A 3,177-nucleotide genomic window follows, 5' to 3' on the forward strand; every position below is an offset into this window, starting at 1 on the left:
GGTGTAGCTAACGTCAAATGCCGAACTAGATTCGAATTAAACTTCGTTGGTCTTCAAGGTGCCACTGCTTCTGACCAACAAGGTGCTTGTTGTATTGCTTCAGACCAACTTTGAGGAAGCGTGCATGCACACGAAAACTAAAGACCCAGAATTAAGCTCCGTTGGTCTCAAAGGTGTCACTGCACTCCAACCCGGTTCTCCAGCTTCGGAGGCGGCGCACCCCTGAACAGCAACGGCCAAGCACGGATGGATCCCAAACCAGTCCAGGGGAAAGGCTACTGGGGTCCAGAAAGGCCGCTTTCCCGTTCTCCTCAGCTGCGAGTTGTGAGCAGAACCTCCACATCCAGGAGCAGTCTACCTCTGACCATCAGGCGTCGCTGGGAGAACGGCGAGGCGCGGCCTCTTCCCTGCACCTCACCAGCCGGGCTCCTCCCCGCCTTCTTCCTTGCAAGGCGGCTTCCTTGCACGGCGGCCCCCGAGATTCCCTGCGCTCCGTGCAGTCTTGGGCCTCCTTTTCCCGCCCCCCGCAAGGCTCCCTTCGCCCCAGTGGGTCCCTCCCCGGTCGCAAAGAGCCTCGCCCCCGCCCGGCCCCCTTCTCTCCCCGCCTGGCACTTGCGCCTCCGCCTCACCTCTCCCCGCCGGGCCCAGCGCCCTCTTGTGCGGCTTCGGGCTCGGGAGCGGGCTCCGGGGTCCAGCCACTCCGCCGAGACGGCTCCGCGCGGATCCCTTCCCACAGCGCCGCCACCGTCCAAGATGGCAGCCCAAAGCAGGGCCAGGCAGGGACCGGCTTCCTCTCGCCCGGCTTCCGCTTCCTGCCGCGCGAGGGAGGGACACTTCCGGGAGACGCGCTAGGCGGCGAGGAGAAAGCCATAGGCGAGGGCGGGGAAAGGCGTTTCGGAGGACAAGGGGAACGGCCGATCTAGGACGTTGTTTGTCCATGGTTCGGGATGGCCCAGCCTTCACGCCTGGGGCTCGGTTCGATGTGCGCCTGCGCCTGAAAACTCCGCCCGCTTCTCCCCTCACCGCCCACCCTGGCTGTTGCTATGGTGACCGGCGGGCAAGCGCGAAGCCTGGCTTGCGGCCTAGTCAGGGAAAATTTAAAGACATAATATAAAATCCCCCGTAAATGTACGCTGTGCTTCTCGAGCTCATTATCCCACATTATGATTGTTTGCTTTACGTGTTTGTTTTAAATTTATATAACCTTCTGTGTAAAGCAAACAAGACATGATGCACATCCCTCACGCACAATGGAACTGATATAGCACCGTGCAGACAGGGATCACTTATACCTGAGCTCCAAATCAGATGCAAACTTTTGTATTCAAAATGGCACCGAGGACTGAAGGCCTAAGAGCATGTGCAGAGCGCTTTTGCTCTGACATCTTTTGGTGGGTTTTAAGGCAAAGCGAGTTCTTAATCTGGATTTGCAGAGAGTCTACTTTGAGGGAAGGGGAAAACGAGGTTGTTAAAAAACTTTTAAATGGACAAAAGGTGGTGTCTCAACATTGCAAAGTTGTGACAGGAACGGACTTCTGGCTTTGGTTTAAAGGGACACTAGCCTCTTTTTTTTACTTCTTTGATGATGTAAGACAGAAACTCCATCAAAGGTTGTGATGAGGCAAAAACACAATGTCTCTGAGCACATTCCGGTCCTCTTTTTTAAGGAAAGGAACTCAAGTTGTCTTCATAAAAGTGCATAGTGTCCCTGAATATGAACATGCCTTTCCTTTATGAAAACAATTGCCCTTGTTTCTTGCTTTTTAATTGTCAAAAAAGGCAGAGAGTCTCTGAGCACATACAAAATTCCATTTTGATAGATTCAGGTGGGTAGCTGTGTCTGTCTGACGCAACAGAACGAAGTTTGAGTCCAGTGGCACCTTTAAGACCAAGAAGTTTTAATTCTGGGTATAAGCTTTCGTGTACATGTACATTTCTTCTGATACCTGATATCTGAAGAAGATATCCAAAGAAGTGTGTATGCACATGAAAGCGTATACCCAGATTTAAACTTTGTTGGTCTTATAGTTGCCACTGGACTCAAACTTAATAAAATTCCATTTTGTGACAGGAACCAGCTTTAAAAGGGCGTAGGGTCTCTTTGCACGTACATTGTGCAAAGTAGAAGGGGACCCTACCTAGATGAGCATATAAGTTTAATTTATGTTTTCTAAAACTTTTTGTTGTTGTTCAGTTGCACAGTCGAGTCCGACTCTTTGCGACCCATGGACCAGATCCCGCCAGGCCCTCCTGTCTTCCGCCGTCCTCTGAAGTTTGCTCAATTTCATGTTCATTGCATCTATGACACTGTCTAACCATCTCATCCTTTGCCGTCCCCGTCTTCTTTGACCTTCAATCTTTCCCAGCATCAGGGTCTTCTCCAGTGAGTGCTCCCTTCTCATTTGGTGGCCAAAGTATTTGAGCTTCAGTTTCATTATCTGGCCTTCCAGGGAACAGTCAGGGTTGATTTCTCTTAGGATTGACTGATTTGATCTTCTTGCAGTCCAAGGGACTCTCAAGAGTCTTCTCCAGCCCCATAGTTCAAAAGAATCTATTCTTCGGCGCTTGGCCTTCCTTATGGTCCAACTCTCGCAGCCATACATGACTACTGGGAATACCATTGCTTTGACCATGCAGACTTTTGTTGTCAGGGTGATGTCTCTACTTTTTACTTTGGACTTGGTCAAAACAGAAGTGTTTCCTCATGAAGTAAGTAGTGGCAATTGCATGGGTTTATGATGCTTTGTCATATTCGGCAGAGAGAGCAGAAATGGCAAGATTGAGAGACTTTTTTTTCTTGCTGTAAAGAGAGCAGTGAAAAATTCTTAAGTTTTTCTTCACGCTGCTAAACTGGCAAGATGAAACCCAAGTGGATCATGTAGGGTTGCCAACTCCAGGTTTGGAAATACTAGAAGATGAAGAAGAAGAGATTGGATTTATACCCCGCCCTTCACTACCCAAGGGAGTCTCAGAGCGGCTTACAAACTCCTTTTCCCCTCCTTGCCCCCCAACAGACACCCTGTGAGGTAGGTGGGGCTGAGAGAGCTCTTGACAGAAACAGCTCTTTTTCAAGAACAGCTCTTATCAGAACTACAGCTTGCCCAAGGTCATCCAGCAGGTGCAAGTGGAGGAATGGGGAATCAAACCCGATTCTCCCAGATTAGAGTCCGCGCACTT

The 3,177-nt window shown here is 50.2% G+C and overlaps 1 protein-coding gene across 1 annotated transcript in view; it reads right to left on the bottom strand.

Moving 5' to 3' along the window:
* Positions 1–782, bottom strand: part of UBE2J2 (ubiquitin conjugating enzyme E2, J2) — a 26,231-nt gene extending 25,449 nt beyond the window's left edge. The window contains exon 1 of the mRNA XM_015411663.1: positions 630–782. The gene's annotated coding sequence lies outside the window, so the exon portion shown is untranslated. The remainder of the gene's footprint in view (positions 1–629) is intronic.
* Positions 783–3,177: the final 2,395 nt, after the last annotated feature.

This window comes from Gekko japonicus, unplaced genomic scaffold (assembly GCF_001447785.1).
Source record: "Gekko japonicus isolate JY-2015 unplaced genomic scaffold, Gekko_japonicus_V1.1 scaffold76, whole genome shotgun sequence".
NCBI classification, from domain to species: Eukaryota; Metazoa; Chordata; class Lepidosauria; order Squamata; family Gekkonidae; genus Gekko; species Gekko japonicus.